This window comes from Eurosta solidaginis, chromosome 3 (genome assembly GCF_040869045.1).
Source record: "Eurosta solidaginis isolate ZX-2024a chromosome 3, ASM4086904v1, whole genome shotgun sequence".
Lineage (NCBI taxonomy): Eukaryota > Metazoa > Arthropoda > Insecta > Diptera > Tephritidae > Eurosta > Eurosta solidaginis.
Window position 1 is genome coordinate 114,923,861 of NC_090321.1, and position 19,309 is coordinate 114,943,169.

The 19,309-nt window shown below is 37.7% G+C and overlaps 1 pseudogene; it reads left to right on the plus strand.

Annotated features, from left to right (window-relative positions):
- Nucleotides 1–1,504: 1,504 nt before the first annotated feature.
- On the plus strand, nt 1,505–5,300 carry LOC137245970 (mediator of RNA polymerase II transcription subunit 15-like; annotated as a pseudogene).
- Nucleotides 5,301–19,309: the final 14,009 nt, after the last annotated feature.

A 19,309-nucleotide genomic window follows, 5' to 3' on the forward strand; every position in this document is an offset into this window, starting at 1 on the left:
CGGCGTCGAGGAGCCCTTGTTGAAAACGAAAGAGAATTGGAAGAATCATTGCCTACACAGCAAAACGAAGCGGAAAGCAATACTAACGAAGCATTTCAAATACGGCAAATAATTTTTAGAAGTTTGTAAGGAAGCTATGTAAATATATTAAGAGGTACGTACATATGTCAAAAATTAATTGTTATAATTTATACACTGTAGAAAAATGTTTGCGTTAATTTTCAAAGACATAAGTTCGATCAATTTCTTCTCTCATCAACGTTTCCATGACCACGTTATGACGATGTATTTCTTCCAACATTTCTTCATTGCAAGTGTTCAACCTGCAGAACTTTTCAGTCAACTCGTCCATCTTTTCTTCACTTCTTTTATAAAATTCCTTTGTTTGTTTATTAAAGTCTTCTTGAAGCTTTAATTGCTTTCCTAGAAGGAGTTTTGTGGTGTCTTGCGGTTGACTGCCACTATACCTACGAGAAGTGCTTGGGCCATCTTCGGGCGTAGATTGCATGGAGCAATCAAAGTTATCTGGTTCTATTGGGGGTTCAGAGGAAGAAGCATTACCTCCTGCACTTGAGCTTTGTTTCCTTCCATTTGTACCTTCGATACCTTCAGTTGATGTTATTCGTAATACGTGCGGTTATTCGTAATACAGTTTCTTCCAAACTATTGAAAGTGTGCATACGATAACACCCACCGGCTGTCGCCTGAGATCCTGCTTGTTCGAAGTTAGTTTCACAGCACTTTTGTAGTCCAGCCAAACCTGCAATGTATGCAAATAAATGCTGCTTTACACGAGTAAATTTCCTGGTCGATTTTTTGTAGTTCCACCGTGTGAACGGCATTATACCGTTAGACTACCTATATTTGATGGTAGAATGCAGTCGAGCGACAAAATATCGAATAGGAATTCAACCCTTACTTCTAACACTACTACTGTCTTTTCCTTCTCTTTCCCTTACCTCCAAAAGGGTTTATGGTATATATCTTAAAATTGGTATAAAGATATTCGATATCAATACCATACTCACGCTCAGAGCTGGGGCCCTATTCAGTAACTGTGAGTTTTAAAATGTACACTTTTTCTTCATATAATTTGTATGAAAGAAAAATGTACATTTCAAAACTCATAGTTACTGAATAGGGCACCTGGGTAGTAATGATTACTTTAGGTAATCAATTACCGATAATCCCCCATTACATGTACTTGAGAAAAGTAATCAATTCCTTTCCTCCACAGCAAAGGAATTGATTACATTTCAATTCCTCAAAAAAAAATACCAAAAGTAATTTCGTTTTTTTTGAGGCTCCATCCAATAGGTGCGTATTTCGTACTGAGGCACTGTTGTACTCACATGCTTAATCTGCGATTTTTTTTGTTTTCCAGTCCCAATTATTCGTGCTGCAACTAGTTCATCGACCCTCCGTGCGGCATGTTTTGCAGAGTCTGCACAAACGCAATTGCTTACCCGTAGATGATTGTGTGGCCAAAATCAAACGTAACTTCATGGTCTGCTCAACGACTAATGTGCCACTGGAAGCTGGCGCCAGTAACATGGAAACGACAAAGTGCACTAAGCTCTCATTGAAATGTCCGTTCATGAAGTCTCGAATACGTATGCCCGCGCGAGGACACTAATGCAAACATGCACAGTATTTTCATCTGGAAGCCTATTTGCTTATGAATTGCGAACGTGGCGCTTGGCGGTGTCCCGAATGCAAGAAAGTATTTAAAATAAGGAGCGACTCGAAGGAAGGTTATAAACGATAATTCATATCTTACTTCATTTACAGTAAACCTGCGCTTACTGAAAGTCTAGAAATCGATCAGTATATCTGGGCCACTCTCGATAATTTATTCGAGTGGTAATTGGCGCGTAGGTATGCATCAAGGCTCACCACTTAGCGCGATTTCAGCACAAATACCCAACCCAATGACTGGACAAATGCTAGGACAAGGACCTGGACAGATGCCAGGACAAATGGGTGCACAAGGTTCGGGCGGACAAATGCCTGATCAAATGGTTGCTCAATGGCATGGGCAGTGCCAGGACAAATGAGTGCAAAAGTGACTAATCAAATGGGTGGTGGCGGTCAGATGCATGATCAAATGGGTGGAAAACAAATGCCCGGTCAAATGAGTAGTGGTCAGATGAGTAGTCAAGTGCCCGGTCAAATGGGTGGTGGTCAGATGAGTAGTCAAATGCCAGGTCAAATGTGTCCCATGGGTGGCTAAATGGGTGGTCCCAACGTGACGAATATTAAACAGGAAAACACCTTCGATGATCAGTCAAAAGTTATGTCACCATGGGATAACTCGCAGGCGATGAGTTCCTATATGCAGCATGACATGAATGCGGGCACGCCCAATGTACCCGGCGCTAGTCAAATATGAGTTTGTTGGTAGCCCTCCCCAGAAAAGGGTAGCAAATCCAATATTGTCGTTTTCCTCATTTTATAGGCGCAGTCCATTCGACATATATGGTGGTAGCGCGGTGAAGTTGGTGATGTTAATGATCAGCATACAAGTGATACGGGCAATTCTTTGGATCAGCTCAATGCTATGGGGAATGAGTGGGGAAAAGTTTAACAGATCAGGTGAGTATGGTATTGCAACTGAATAAAAAACGTGTAAACCATATATGCGACCCATTGCTCAACTTGGTATTTTAAATATTAATGCATGTCCTTATTTTTTTATTTCCATCAGATGCCACACACACCGCACACACCTATGCATCCGATGAAACCCGGCGGTCCACCTAGTATGAGTTCGACGCATAACGAACTTCTACACCGAATGCGAATATCTCAACACCTCATCACAAACACCTGGCACCCCTGGTGGACGACCCGGTGGACCAGCATCCCATCGTGCTTCTACAATGATTCACATCAGCAACAACAACAGGAACAAATTATAAATTCATTGATCAACTCACAGCCCATTGGTTTTTCGAATCTCAGTGAAACATATTTGAATGCCGAATTGAATATGGACAACAATGATGGTGCTGGAGATTTCAATGTAAGTGAAACCTTTTAAACTTGTTTCTGTACTTCAAATACAATTCCTGTTTTGCAATGTAGAAAAATATCTATCCATATCTTATAAATGAGATTTACTTAAGGACGTGCTGGGTAGTGTGTTAAATTGAGTGGGAACAAGCCCATGACAGAAGGAGCTCACTTGAAGTAACAAAGAGGCCTATTGTGATACCAGCTTAAATTACTCAAAACATCACTACATGATAACTACATAATTGCATATATGACTGACTTCGACTTTGTATCAGTCCTCAAAATACGCAATGATTTCAATACCGAGGTGACCAGGGCAGATGCAAAAAATAAACGACTAAACTTGAAGTGACATAATGATTCCATCTTAAAGTGAAACCAACGAGCTCAGATTACCCTCCTCTGTAAAGAGGTATCTAGCTGCTTTTCTAGATTTAGTAATGGCTTAATGATTCTTAAAGTAAAAGAGGGCTATCGGTCCCTCCCCCCCCCCCCCCCCTCCAAGCGGGTTTGGTGATCAGAATATACCCGCGGTAGGTATGCCTGTCGAAAGAGGCGATATAAATACTAGATTCAAGGCGCTGTGTAGCGCAACCCTTCAGGTTGCCAGCGCAATATATAGCTTCTCCAAACCCAATTTTCAACCTCACCTATCCGCGGCGAACCCTGTTTCACTAACATACGAGGCTCTGGCGACCCCAAGCTCCTCATGGAACTTGGGGGTGGGGAGGGAAGGAATGACCTGAAGGTTTAATGTGGCCACATAAATCATTCCCGAGATGGTCGGGCTAGCACCTTAATGGTGCTATGGCACCGGAGCGTACCGGATCTGTATCCGGCAAAGGACCATCACATCGATAAAACTCCCCAAAGCCTTCGGGGAGCAACCTTATCGCTACAACAACAACAACAACACTGTCTGCTCGGGACGAGAGATCAGAGTGATGCGTGACAGTTTCCAAAATTTTTATCAAAAAAGTAGTTCATTACCACTATGACTGAGGTCAAGCCCTGACAGCCCTCGACCTCGCTGGTTGACCGCACTCCCATCCAATATACATCTGCGTTTACGAAGCCAGCTCCCTTTTACAAGGGTTGACACCTAAGTAATCCATATGTCTCAAGCTAACTGATTACGACAGTCAGGCATTCTTGGGAAACATCCCTTAGTTCTTTTTTGGAAATTTCCCCTTATAAGTATTGCCAGCTCATCAGCATAAACCACTATTTTGGATCCCTGTGGTGTGCCCGTTCTCAACTTTCTCTCATCCGTCGATCCTACCCACTTTGCAACCATCAACCAGCTGACTAGAAGTTTGGCCGAATAATTCTACCAGAGTACCAATGGCCACATTATTGAAGGCTCCCTCGAAATCAAGAAAGGCATCCAGAAAATATCTCAAAATGAAGTCCAACACAAATTAGTTTTCTTTCTTCTTCAATTTCAGCTCCTCCCCGATGTCGATCCAATGGAAATTCTCTCCTACCTGGACCCACAACCCGACCTAAATACACCTTCCTCAAGCGGTTCGAGCAATAACTGCAATAATGATGATATAATATATACTATCAACATTATTCGATTGAGAGAATTTGCTGGATAAATTGTTGTAAGAAAATCAAAAGGTGTGTAAGATAAGAGAACGGTTAAACAAACCCCCCAAACAGAGGCAAGAATGAAGCAAGAAGAAGAGTTACGGGAAATACGACATAATGAGAAATCGGGCTAACTCATACACAATTACTTTCTACTCTCGCAAATTATTTAAACAAGCATGTAAAAATTAGCACTTGTAAGATAGGAATAGGGCATAAATATTGTTAACAACAAAAAAGTAGTGAATAGAAAAATGTTTTAAGGAGTCAAAATAAAAATTACAAAAAATTTTTAAGTAAAACGAACAAATCCTAAATTCACATAAATACTTACGAGTGCTTTCGGAGAAAAATAAGCTTGATACAGTTGTGCAGAGATAATGAAATTTTTTTATTAGATAAACATGAGAAAATCGAAGTAAAAAAGTAGTTAAAATTGAATTGAAAAATCACATTGGACAAGCGCGGTTTACGGATTTACAACAAAATTGCAAAGTAAAATTTTCCGCAGATAAAATTTTCTTTTATAGCTTATGCTGCACACAGATGTCGATTTGCTGTTAAAAAAAAGTTTATATAATTAATTACTAATTGTTAAAAAACATATAAATTGTAAAATAAAGCATAATAATATTTAAAGTATTCCCATAAATTAGTGATGAAAATTAAAAGAAAAATAAAAAATATAAAACCAACAATATCAAATGTGATTTTAAACTGTAAATGAAACATGAAACTACCAGCGCTGTGAAAAGCTTTTGACACAGTCAGCCACGGCACTCAAAAGGCCTCACGGCAAATTATCTGAACCTAGCCGACCAAATCCACATTGGACATTCACGTCAATGGTGTTGCGCTACCGACTGTCAGTCATCCAAATATCTTAGGGGTAACATTCGGTCATACTCTCACCTTCAAGGCGTATGCCACCGAAGATGTATCTAAAGTACAAAGCCGCAACAAAATCCTCAAGTCGCTTGCCAGCAGCACTTGAGGAAAATATAAAGAAACGTTGCTATCCACGTACAAAGCAAATGGCCGGCCGCTCAGCAGCAAATATAAACTACAAAGACACAATCTTACCATACCCGTCCTCATATATGGCGAGGAGAAAAACACGAAATTACTTTTGGTATTTATTTTTTTTTTTTTAGGAATTGAAATGTAATCAATTCCTTTGCTGTGGAGGAAAAGAATTGATTACTTTCCTCAAGTACATGTAATGGGGAATTGACGGTAATTGATTACCTAAAGTAATCATTACTACCCAGCTCTGAGCGCGGGTGTGGTATTGATATCGAATATCTCTATACCAATTTTAGGATCTGTACCATAAACACTTTTGGAGGTATTAAGCCTATAAAATCATATTTGTATGGGTCAACACCAATCCGCCTCGTTCTGGGCGGCGACGTTTACGCTGAAATAATTACACCGGGCACGTTACCGCCGTCGTTTGGCTCGCTCCTAGCCCAAGCACTATCTTTGGATGGGTGCTCTCGGGGACCCACCCAATCTAACACGTCTTTACGTTACGTAGTTTTAAGCTTTATATATATATATGTGAATAACATCTTTCCTTTTCACACAATAAATGGTTTTCTGTAGTAACTGGCAAGAAATATATGATGCGTGTTCTTTTACTTTACCATTCCCTTATCTCGTCCTAGCTACAGGTACCGGCGAAGGCAAGGAGGATGCCGTCGCGCCATCCGGCGCGCATCGTTCTTTAACTTTACCATTCCTTTATTTCGTCCTAGCTACAGATACCGGCGAAGGCAAGGGGGATGCCGTCGCGCCACCCGGCGCGCATTGTTTAATTTTAGTATCTAGTTTTAAGGCAAATCGTGGTCGGGGACGCTCGGGCGGAATCTGGGCTGTTGCGTACCGCAAGGGGGCCGGCATGTTTAGGCCAGAAGCCTAAATTCTTCTTAATTTGCGCCACCCTAATAGCACCACTTTATCGACCCCTGCATGTATATGTGTACATAGATAGGGTTATGTTGTCCGTACACATATACATGCATGCCGGTACAACTATGTGGGGAAGCTTCCCCTTAACACCGGAGACTTTTTCCGCGCTTAAACGGTTGTCCTCGACAAGGCAACCGTCTACTTTTCCAGCGATCGTTGAGCGAACTACAACACCGTCCGAGGAGCCCCGCCACATTTTATTATAAAAAGGTAATTATTGTTCAAATTTAATTTTGCACTATAATAAAGAAATTATTATAACGAGGAATATATCTCGCCTCTTTTTTCTTTTCATTTAAATTTAAACCAAACGCAATTGTGGTGCCTCCACTCCGTTGCCGAGTTTGCGACACACCACAATTGTTCATAGGGGTAGGGGTTAGAACGAGTTCTTCTTTATTTCCTATTTTGACTTTGTTCAAAAGACATTTTTCGCATTTCCTAACATAACTAGCTATGTCCTTTGTCATGTTTTTCCAGTAAAATTTGTTTCGTAATTTGGCGTATAATTGTTTCGTTCCACAGTGACCTCCAGTGATGGGATCATTGTGATAAATTGCTAATAATTTTGATTTTTGTTCCTGATCAGTGATTGTTTCAATTGGATCCATTAAAATAAATTTTAAAAATTGTAAAAGCTTATTTCCTCTTTCTGTAATTGTAATGTATTTGAAAATTAAATCGTTTTTTGGCCATCCTATTTCCTTAATATTAAGTTTTCCAGCTTCTTTTTCTAGCCTCGAAAGTAAAGTATCGAAATTCTTTATTTCATTAGAAAATTCAAAATCAAGTAAAATTGTTCTTTTATGCTTTATATGCGCGCATATTCTTAAAAATTGTTTATTGTTTTTATCATGAAATATTTCTGATCTAACACGAGGAATTTTTTTTTTAAAAGTTATGAGTGAATTTATCATAAAGGTTTAATGTTTGTATATTTTCACATACATAAGTCTATATTTTCGATAGAACTACATTTATCCTTTTTCTTACTCATAGCCCTAGGCTGAACTGCAAATATATTTTTGGTTGATTCTTTTATTTCGCCAATGGTTATACGAGAAAGTGCATCAGCTCCTACATTTGATTTTCCCTTTATGTTCTCTATTGTGAAATTGTATTCAGCCAACTCAAGTCTAATTCTAGAAAGTTTTGAAGATGGGTCTTTCATAGTGAATAAATAGACTAAAGGCCTATGATCTGATTTTACAATAAAGTGATTTCCATAAACGTTAGGTCTGAATTGTTTAATGGCAAAATAAATGGCTAATAATTCCAATTCAATGATGGCTTTCTTTTGTTCTGCCCCATTAAAAGATTTTGACGCATAACATATGGGTAAATCGCTGTCTTGATTTTCTTGGCTGAGTATTGCTCCACATCCCGTCTTAGAAGCGTATACTGTAATGGTAAACTGTTTGGAAAAATCTGGGTATTTTAATATCTTTGGTGACATTAGGGATGCTCTTAGTGCATCAAAGGCTTTATCGCATGATTCGTCCCAGTTAAATTCTACTCTTTTTCTATTCAGTCTATTCAGAGGTGCTGCCAGAGATGCAAAGTTTGGAATAAAGCGTCTGTAGTAGTTGCCAAAAGCTACAAACCTTCTTACAGCGTCCTTGTCTGTTGGCTTAGTATAGTTACGAATTGCGTATATTTTAGATTCGTCTGGTGACAGACCTTCAGCTGAGATTTGTGTCTTTGGATTGAGTTTAAGGTTGAATGATCTACAAGTATTGAATACTTTAGACAAATTTTTAATGTGATGAGATTCGCTACAACCGATGACTATAATGTCATCTACATAAAGAAAAGCTACATTAGGTGGTATTCCTGAAAATGCGATGGTCATCATCCTAGTAAACGAATTTGGTGCAATTGTCAAACCAAATGGCAATACCTTCCATCGATACGCTCCGCAATCAGTAGAAAATGAGGTTATATCACGTGAATCTACGTGTAATGGTATTTGGTGAAATGCAGAAAAAGGTCTAAGGTTGAGAAAAATTAGGCTCTGCCAAGATTGTCTAAAATATCATCGATTCGTGCTAATGGAAATTTGTTTGCTATTAACTTCTTGTTAACTGCGCGAAAGTCAACACACATTCGATATGCTTTTTTGCCATTTATTTTCTTTTTAGGAACTAGGTGAAGAGGACTGTTGTAGTTAGAATAGCTTTCTTCTATTAAATCATTTTCTAGTAATTTTGTAATTTGTCTGTTAATTTCTTCCCGCTGCGAATAGGGTAGACGATACACTGGTTCGTTGTCAGTTAACCGCAATTTCTGCTCATAAAAATTATTTAACGTCATTTTATCGTTGTCAAGCGCGAATATGTCAGCATATTGTATGCATAGATCTAAAAGTTTAGATGTTGCATCTTTTGGAATTTGATCTTTTAAAATCGAAGTTATTTCGTTAATTCGCTTCTCATCTGACTAAGTTTTGTCGATTATATAGACGTGATAATTTGATAAGTTTTCTGTTTTAATAGAGTTTGTGTTTACGAATTGTACATCACTTGTGGTATTAATTAATTTTATGACTGGGTTATTGGAGTTTGTAATACATCTTGCGGTAAATACGCCTTTTTGTATTTCTTGAGATTCAACGAAAAGCGCAATTGTTGAGTGACCTAAATCCAAAATTCGAAAAACTTCGCATCTTGGTGGTATAACACACATATCTCTTTCTGTTCCGTGTAGAATTGGCATAATGACTTTTTCTTTATTTGCCTAGAATGAGATGCTACTATTTGAGTAATTTATTACACATTTGTTATGATGAAGAAAATCTTTACCCAGTATACCGTCTAATGGGATATTGAAGTCATCGTTTACCACATGTAAGCTTTGTTCGACTAGATTATTAGAAAAATTTAGGTCTATGTTTATTTTACATATGGTAGGAACAGAATTTGATGTGACGCCAGTGATATTAACTATATCGTCAGAATTAATTGGAATTTGCTTATTTAAGCTTGAAATTTTAACCAGCTTGTGTACCTAGTAAAAATGTACATAATTTGTTAGATCCGGTTATATAAATTTCGATAAAATCTGAGTAATTTAGGTTTAGACAAAAAATATTTTTAGTATTTATTCGCTTATCTTCTCGTCCCTCAGTGTTCGCTGCTGAGAGGCGTCCAAGTTTAAAGAGCGAACGTTTGCATTATTTCGCGTATTTGAACTTCCGGCGTTAGTATTGGTTCTGTTTTCTAACCTATTTTGACTGTTGCTAGTGTTACGCGAATTACTATTGTTTCGATTGTCGTTGTTTTGCCTATAGTTGTTGTTTTGCCTATTTTGATTGTTATTATTGTATCTACCGTTATTATTGTTGTTGTACCTATTGAAATTTTTATTGTTATTGAACCTATTGAAATTACTTTTGTTGTTGTATCTATTATTGTTGTTGTAGTAGTTATTGCCTCTATTGTTATTGCGAAAGTTGGTTTGATTGTTAAACCTTGATCGAAAAGCTAATACCTGTCTTTCTGTAGCCTGATTGTTTTGTTCGACTATCATTTTTGCTATGACGTCTTTTGCGTCACTAAAAGAGGTTGATGTGAGAATTGATTTGACTAAGTCTTAGCGCGTATTTAGCCTACAAACGTTTACTGACTGTTCTACTGCCATCGCGTGCGCTTTGACTTTTGATATTCCCTCGATAATTAGAGACCTCTCTAAAGCATCGGATAATTCCTCTACGCGTTTAGCAAACTCGGTTAAATTATTGTTCGTAACTTTAAGTGAAGCTATTTTCCCTGCAACGACTTTTGAATTGTCTGGCTTTATTCGCCTTTTAAGCGCATCTTTAATTTCTTGAATAGATGTTATATTTGTCGGAATTGCTTCCCTTGCTTTCCCTTCGAGCTTCGATTTAACAAGTGAAATGAAAGTTGGCATAAGATCTAGATCTATACTGCCTTCTACTAGTTCAATTTTATCAATAAAGGAGTCTAGCGCTAAGGGGTCACCGTTATAGATTTCCCTAAATAAGGGCCCCCACGACCCAATAAACTGTGTCTTTTGCTCTGGTGTAGCCATTATTTTTGGTTCTAGAAAATTAGTACGAGATTGGTTGAAATTTGAGAAAGTTGTTAAAAGCCCTAAAGAATTGTTTGATGTAACGACTGGGTTATCGAAACCACAGAAGCTTTCTTGTAATGAAATATTTTCAGTATGAGGTAAAGAACAACTTTGTTCACCGATACGACTGTCGAGTGTTGCCGGCTTTGATGAGTCAGAGAATTCTTCTTCCTCCTCATTTTATTATTAGTTGTTTGACGCGAAAAAAAAATTCAAAGTTAGATTCAAATTTATGTTTATATAATGTTTAAAGTTTTGCGGACGCACCGCGTTTAATCAAAAAAATTTTTAAGTGTGCATATACGGAAAAGTAGTGAATACATAAATATATACTTATGTCTTTGCCACTTCATCTGCTGCCTGCGTCGCTGCTGGTTTTGGCGCTGCTATCGTTTGTCGCTGCTGGTGTTGCTGCTGCGGTGGTGGATTAAAAATGGCGAATACTCTGCCGTTATATAGTGGTGTGGGTTTTTATGCCGTTATGCAATTCCGTACAAATCTCGTTTTTCGACTTTAAATTATCTCTGATTTCCCTTATATTTTTGGTTTTAGTTGTTTCCATTATTTCATAGATTTTGTGTTATCTCTGTTTAAATTAATCGTCGTATTATAAATAAAAATAAATATAAGGCGCGATAACCTCCGAAGAGATCTAAGGCCGAGCTTCTCTTCCAATTTGCGTCGTGCTCTCCTTGATTTTCCCTACAAATTGGCCGGACGGGACCTACATGTTTTAAGCCGACTCCGAACGGCATCTGCAAGGCAGATGAGTTTTCACTGAGAGCTTTTCATGGCAGAAATACACCCGGAGCGCTTGCCAAACATTGCCGAGGGCCGACCCCGCTTAGAAAAATTTTCTTCTAATTGAAAAACCTTATTTCTAAAATTTTGATGTTGCTTTGCCCGGGGTGCGAACCCAGGGCATACTGTGTGATAGGCGGAGCACGCTACCATCACACCACGGTGGCCGTCGTATTAGTTTCTTTTATTATAAATTTTCTTTTCTCCCAGTATTTAATTCTGTGTTATTTTCGATGTATTTATTTTGTGGTTTTTAGTATACCTTTATTATTTAAAATATTATTGTTGTATTATTTCTGTTTAGTTTAGTCTTTGTGTTAGTTTCTATTAATAAAAAAAAAAACTCTTTTCTCCAATTATTTAGGTTAGGATTATTTCCGATATATTTAGTTGTAGTTTTTAGATATTTCTATTATTTAAGCGATTATTGTATTATCTCTGCTGTAATTACATGTTTTTTTAGTTTAATTTTATTAGAATTTTGAATTTTCCTTTTCGCACACTGCCACTTTTTATATCTTCGAGAAAAAATGTTCCCACACCACCACCTACCTTGGTCACGGTCGCCATGTGAACTCCTGCGTTTCCCCAAGCCGGCAAATTGATGGCAGCCAGATAGCGACGTGGAGGGCGCCGCCTCCATACCCATGTCTCTGTAATACGTGTGGTAGCTATGCTGGTTCCTGCACGTGAAAACTAGATGTCATTTATATTACACAAATAAATAACAACACCACTTTCTGTTTTATGCAGTTTTATTTAATTATGACACACTAAAATGGCTTGTGGGGTTTTAGTAAAAAAATTTAGTCCGCCGTGATGTTCAGCCAAAATTGTAATGGCCGCTCGATTTTTTCGAGCCAACCTCCCCGTTTCCAACTTCCAACTTTCCATTCACAATAGACAACAGGGTTGCACCAAGTGGGAAACAGGGTGAGATCATAAGGCTGCTGTTACACCTCTATAAATCGCCATAAGGGTGTAGTAGGGCTAACTGTTAATTGGAAAAGCTCACTGAGCCGCCTTGGGAAATAACGGTGGCCTTATAGCAGCAAAGGGCGCTGTCACGTACTGATTGATAAGCTAAAGTGAGGTGACGGAGACTCCTGCTTTATTTTGGGATTCAAAAGAAGGTGAAGCTGCTTTCTGTAATGGTCAGAATAATGCAGGACAAACCAAATAAACTACTACCACTACAGAACAATGGTGTTAAGACTGAAAAATATTTACAACTCGAAATAGATCAAGATAATTTTTCCAAACTTCCAAAGAGAGGACTTGGATCACATGTGTCCCATCTGAAGTCTGAGGATGCTTCGAACCTATTGCATAATTAAAACCCGAATATACCCACATGGAATTTATAGGTACTCCGCATTTAGCCGTCTGTCCAGTACAATGGTTTGCAGGGTGTTTTTAGTAGTCTTTATCTTTAGTAGTATTTGACTAATCAGTTTCCACTTTTTGACAGCTCCGATAATATTTACCATTTAAATATTGATAGTAGAATAAAAATATTCCACAACAACTGAAAATTTCCAAACCATAACTTTGTCAAAGGGGCAGTACTTTAGCACTTGAAAAATTGTATCTCTGACAACTAACAAAGATTATGTCAAATACTTCAAATTGGACTGCATTTTTAATATCTTTCCGTAGTTACAGACAATCCTATAATCATATTCGTTAGCAGATGCATGTGTTGCACAGGTGAATTTTATAGATCAACAGAAAAATTATGAGCAAGTAGAGGATTTCTCACGAATGATGAAATTGGAAGTTCTATACGCCGCAGTGACACAAGGTATTCGTTCTATGGAGATAAATCACGAAGCCTGTTTTGCATCATATTGGTATCATAATGCGCAACTTTGTGTGTCGTATACTTCATCATCGCATTCCTTATTCTTGCTGGCGCCAGCATCAAGCCACAAGCAACGCCGGAAGGCGTGTTATTTTTCCTGTGTTCTCAGCCGACGTAGAGGAGTTGTAAAGTGATGGGCCGATACGTAGCCAGCATTCCACGACTTGAGCGAGTTTTTTTGTGGGATTTTAATCCGATTTTCCGTGCGTTAGAAACTCTGACATATTTACATATATGATGAATATGGAGATGAGTAAAGGTGAGAAATTAATCGGGTACTTTCCCTGCAATCAAAAGCCAAAGTAGTCAGCAAACACTATAGTTCATTGATTATAATTTTGTGGAGTTATTCGTAAAAGATAGTTCTTGAATAGTTCATTGACGAAAATTGTGACGGCTTATTTGCACTAATTTGATTTTCAATAGATCAATGACGAGAATTTTGTTGGGTATTCATACAAGATATTTTGCAACTGGGGTAAATTCCGCTGTGAAAAGAGCAGTGTGCAAAAATAGTTTTATAAAGATTTGTTAATAATTATATCTGCATTACGTCAATTAGTTATTAAAATTAAATAGATAATTGGCACGATTTACCTACGAAGAGATTTAGGCCGACCTTCTCCTCCAATTTTCATAGTGATTCTGTTATTGATATTAGAGAAAAATTGCAGAGTTTGCAAACGGCGATGGTTACTATGACATATTTCTGAAATTCACTTCTTCATCAGCTAGCTTCTCGGGAGCTGGGTATTGTAATATACCAGTGTAAAGGCAGGTGCCTTTAACAATTGTTTATTATATAATTTGGCAGCTTAAATTGAGGTTATGTTGCGAATAGAGTGGAAGGCAGTGAAAGAAGGCACTCGAATGAAGTATAATGAAGGAATGATATTCGGAGTTTTTTCAAAATTTGCCCAAAATCCTGAATCACAAAAGAGACTGTAGTTAAGTACGAAAAAGAAAAACCGTAGTTAGGTTTTGCTTCCTTTTTTAGCAGGAGATGTTCATTTTAAAAATGTAATATACAAACCAATGTTCATTCTATTACTCACTTGATCTATGGGGCTTCACATATACTTTATAATAACATGATTTTTATTTTTTCCAGTTATTCCTCAATGAAAATAAACGAAACACGTATAAATGTAGTCATTAATCATGTTTTTTACTGCTTACTTTATGTTAAAAAATAACTCTGTTAAAAATAGCAGAACTAAAATCTCAATGTCATACTATTATATAATAAAAATGATTTTATGCATCCAAGCATTTTATACCTATGCATTATATCTTAACTTTCTCGCTATATAAGGTAACAATTCCAGGGGCGTTTTCACCACGCTAACAAGCAATTTATGTGAAAGAAATCGTTCAGTGATTTGTCAAATAAAGTGTCACTCTGAAATAAAGCACGTTAAAAGTTTCCCTGCCACAATGAACGCAAAAGAAAGAGTCACATTTTGATTTTTTGTCATGAGGAAAAATGAAATACAACTATTTTTATAACATGACGATAGAAAATTTATTGGGGATTGCATTGCGACTGTTGGTCTATTGTGCCCTCATCAGATTGCGTCGCGTTCCAGGGGAATTTGTTCCGCTGATCGATCACGAAATTGACATAATACAACATCATGTTTTTATTTAGTTGAACGGCGATAGAAACCCTAATATTTTTCAGAAAATGCAAGAAACTTCAAGAAGAACCCTAAGTTTTTATTATTTGTGTTTTGCTTTGACGTTGGCGTTGTGTTGCTTATGGATTGAAGCAATTCAAGCGCGTGTGTTCAAAGACGCACGCAAGTGCCAAAATGACTCAAAAGTCACCTTAAGTGTAATTGCTTCAGGTGTTATTTATCATTATTAATTAAAAATATTTGATCTCGTAAGAAGTTAAATTTAGGTTAGATGCACACGAGGCATAGCTTCGTAGACGCGTACAAAATATGGCATGCCGCTACGATTTTCTACGCCTCAAGATTTCTTATGACGTGCCTAATACGCGTCTATGAAGCTACGTCTCGTGTGTATCTTCCCTAAGGTTATGGGGTCTATCATTAATTACGCATGAGCTCCCGTCTTAAAAGGAATGTATTTACCGAATGCGTGTAAATTGGTATTGGCCATTCCGACGTTTTCGTAGTTAGTGCTGCCATCTAAAATAATATCTTCGAATTAGTGCTTCAAGTTTTTTTCCCTTCAAATCAGCTGTTTTTGTTGTCAAAATAAATAATAAATATTGTCCAAATAAAAATTAAGAAGTTGGAATCAAATTTACAAAACTCTATTTATAAATAAATAAAACAAAAACAAAATGAACGCCATTTCGTTAGCAGCCATGTTATTAGAAGAGTAGCGTGGTGAATTCAAGTGCTTAAGAGTGCAAAGAAAAGTGCTGAGGGACGCCTACACTCCTTTTAACATGGACGATAAAGCGTAAGGTATTTAGCAAAAATTTCTGCGATTTTGTTTGGAATCGCGCGAATTTGACACTATTCTAGGTATGCAATGAAAGGGGGAGTTTCCTGATCACAAATATATTACCGTGCGGAAATTCTAAACTATTCAGTACATGGTCGGAAGTTTATAACATGGACTGTGGCGGCAGACATGGCCATGTAAAGCGGTGGTGTTCTGCTAAATAATGTGGATCGCGAAGAGGGCGTTTTATCGGCTAAGGGGTTTTTGTGAGCGTCGGAAAATTTTTAAACTTTCATTAAAAGTGTGTCAATAATTGTACGACTACTCAAAATTTGTAAACTATAACCACTATTGATAACCATAAGGCTGCGCAGGCTGGGAATTATCTGTTTGTGATCAGAGAAAAAGGAAGCCCTATTAAAATATCTTTTTTTTTTATATCGTGTGTGTCCACACTGAAAATTCCGAGCAAAAATTGTTCAAAACAAGTGCGCAAAACCATATTAACCAACTTTAGTTCTTTTAAACGGTTTGTGAAGAATTTTCGGATCAATAAAATATCATTCAAGTACGTTTTGGATGTCGTCCAGGACGTTATTGGACCCAGCCACAAATGCGGAGTCACTGCACTTGGGCATGTTGTATGTACCCTGCCCTTCCTTGCAGAGGGTGAATACCAACATGGTGTGGGCAAAGATAACGATATCGGAATGGCTCAAGCAACCGTATCTACCACTCTAGAACGATGTTTGCAAATAATGGAAGACAAATTGTGTTCGCAGTGGATAAGATTGGAAATGACAACTGAAGAAAAAAGGGAAGCGAAGATAGATTTTTTTTCAAGGAGCCGGTTTCCAGGAGTTGTCATGTGCATCGACGGGACACATGTCAAAATAATTCCACCTGTTTTTATACTACAACCGCATCCACGCAATGATCGTAAGTATATCGAGCCATACCAGCGAAATTGATGTAAGGAACAAAAAAAAAAAAAATTTACAGTATACAAGTTTTCTTACTGAATAAAATTAAAAAATGTAAACAAAATGTCACTTACAACAAAATTCCTTTGGCCATAACTTTAAAAGCGTTCCTCGTAGAGTTGTGAAAGTTTGGTAGCTGATGCCAATTATGGGAGGCTATAGATTCATATCAAAACGGAAAATCGTAAATTTGGTTCCTTACATCAATTTCGCTGGTATGGCTCGATATGTACATATAATAAGGAAATTTATTTTCACACAAAGTGACGCTTCTGCACAGTTTGATCGCTTCAAAAAATTCGTTAATTCTAGCTGGTTTTGTACTTACCTCCAAAACTTCTCGTTCGAGATTTCAAAAGGCTCTGCTTTCCAGTCTATGACTGGGAATTAATCCTATCACTGACGTGCTCAGACCTAGCTTGTATGTGAAGATATATTTGTTCATTGTTGTAAAAGCTAACGTGTTTCTACACAGGTTAGGTGAAATGAAGAGTTCCAAACTAAAACATAAAAAATGAACTTTCGCGTTTTTGTAATCTGATTAACATAATGTGATATAACATGCGAATATCTACATATGTATATACATTATAGAACTTAAAAGATAAAACGGGCCTAATTTTTCTATCAACTTTTATTTCCAGGTTTGTGATAGTAAAATTTGAATCAGGTGTATTGATGCATGATGGAAGTAACCACGATTCTCATGTATGGACTCTTAGCGACGCTAAGGAGTATCTCCAAACCTCATATAGAGAGGGAGAAAGGAATACTTGGATTCTTTGTATGTCTTAGGGCATCATTCTTTATTGCAAACGAAACTCAGGCGAACGTTTTCCGTCTAGCAATCACATTTTGTATTATTTTTGTTCACCTCTTACGTTTCTCACGTTATGAAAAGAGATAAAGTAAGAGGCGAACGAAAATGATACAGAATATGGTTGTTAGACGACAACGTCAAGAGATGAATCGTTCGTCTGAGATTTCATTCGCAAATACCATGAGAATGTAGCCCTTAAGTTTTATTATGACCCATAACTTGCATGTTTTTTATGAACAGGCGATGTAGGCTATCCTTTACAGCCGTGGCTCATGACTCCTTTCCGATCTCCAGAGGATGGAAGCCGAGAAAGCGTTTACAACAAAATGCACACAAAAGCAAGGAACATCATAGAGCGAACTATTGGCGTAGTTAAAAACCGTTTCCGATGTATACTTGGTGCGCGGCAGCTTCATTACACACCTAGGAAAGCAGCTAAAATTACAAATGTCTGCTGCGCGTTGGATAATATTTGTTTACATTACGGCGTCGAGGAGCCCTTGTTGAAAACGAAAGAGAATTGGAAGAATCATTGCCTACACAGCAAAACGAAGCGGAAAGCAATACTAACGAAGCATTTCAAATACGGCAAATAATTTTTAGAAGTTTGTAAGGAAGCTATGTAAATATATTTAGAGGTACGTACATATGTCAAAAATTAATTGTTATAATTTATACACTGTAGAAAAATGTTTGCGTTAATTTTTAAAGACATAAGTTCGATCAATATCTTCTCTCATCAACGTTTCCATGACCACGTTATGACGATGTATTTCTTGTGTGCATACGATAACACCCACCGGCTGTCGCCTGAGATCCTGCTTGTTCGAAGTTAGTTTCACAGCACTTTTGTAGTCCAGCCAAACCTGCAATGTATGCAAATAAATGCTGCTTTACACGAGTAAATTTCCTGGTCGATTTTTTGTCGTTCCACCGTGTGAACGGAATTATACCGTTAGACTACCTATATTTGATGGTAGAATGCAGTCGAGCGACAAAATATCGAATAGGAATTCAACCCTTACTTCTAACACTACTACTGCCTTTTCCTTCTCTTTCCCTTACCTCCAAAAGGGTTTATGGTATATATCTTAAAATTGGTATAAAGATATTCGATATCAATACCATACTCACGCTCAGAGCTGGGGCCCTATTCAGTAACTGTGAGTTTTAAAATGTACACTTTTTCTTCATATAATTTGTATGAAAGAAAAATGTACATTTCAAAACTCATAGTTACTGAATAGGGCACCTGGGTAGTAATGATTACTTTAGGTAATCAATTACCGATAATCCCCCATTACATGTACTTGAGAAAAGTAATCAATTCCTTTCCTCCACAGCAAAGGAATTGATTACATTTCAATTCCTCAAAAAAAAATACCAAAAGTAATTTCGTTTTTTTTGAGGCTCCATCCAATAGGTGCGTATTTCGTACTGAGGCACTGTTGTACTCACATGCTTAATCTGCGATTTTTTTCGTTTTCCAGTCCCAATTATTCGTGCTGCAACTAGTTCATCGACCCTCCGTGCGGCATGTTTTGCAGAGTCTGCACAAACGCAATTGCTTACCCGTAGATGATTGTGTGGCCAAAATCAAACGTAACTTCATGGTCTGCTCAACGACTAATGTGCCACTGGAAGCTGGCGCCAGTAACATGGAAACGACTAAGTGCACTAAGATCTCATTGAAATGTCCGTTCATGAAGTCTCGAATACGTATGCCCGCGCGAGGAC